Genomic DNA, 804 nt, shown 5'->3' with positions numbered 1-804 from the left:
TGTCTATGCGCGAAGTTCGTCGCGTTATAATGCACGCTGCCCCTCAACTCCGGTATTGGTGTCAATAGGTCTGTGTCAGGGGAGCCTTGAGATGCATACCGCAAGGGAGCCCCGCAAAGGAACCGTGTTTATGGAGCTGAAGCGCTGCTGAAAAAAGAGAGAAAGAAAAGAAGCATTGGGGGAAGCATGTCTTTTACATACGTCTTGTCATTACCATAATTAGCCGAATATCTTAGTGTTCATAATTAGCCGAATATCTTAGTGTTCATTGTTGACTGGAAAACTGATGTTCTGATTTCCTTTTAGAGGGGGACTCTTTTCTTTTGTTATTTTTCTTATGTTTGTCTCTCGTCAATGGATTCTTTAATAGAGTAAATGATGAGTAAATGAGGTTCAAAGTTATTTCTTTTTATCCTTACTAACTTATGCAATACTAGCAATAGTTATTTTTATAGGAGTCAGTCATGCCCAGAATATTGTACTGGGAACCGGGCGCACGTAGACACCCAGAAATACACGGTAAAGACACACCTACTGAGTCTAGCTCCTCCCAACGCCATTTCTTAGCTCCGCCCTCGATATGGCAGTCTCCGCCCACCCTAGTATGGTAACAGCGCCCTCTTCGTGGTCATGGAAGAGCCGTAACGAGGTCACTGGAACTCACGTGAGGGACGGTATGACGTCACAGGCGTTATTCATGGTATAGTCCTACCCATCCTTCGCTCTGCTTTCACAAATTTCCAGGCCTTTTATGAAAATAATTTCGGCGCTGTTATCAGAACGGAAACTGCAGTTAAAATGCCA

The sequence above is a fragment of the Penaeus monodon genome, chromosome 21 (assembly GCF_015228065.2).
Source record: "Penaeus monodon isolate SGIC_2016 chromosome 21, NSTDA_Pmon_1, whole genome shotgun sequence".
NCBI classification, from domain to species: domain Eukaryota; kingdom Metazoa; phylum Arthropoda; class Malacostraca; order Decapoda; family Penaeidae; genus Penaeus; species Penaeus monodon.
This window is presented reverse-complemented; position numbering follows the sequence as displayed.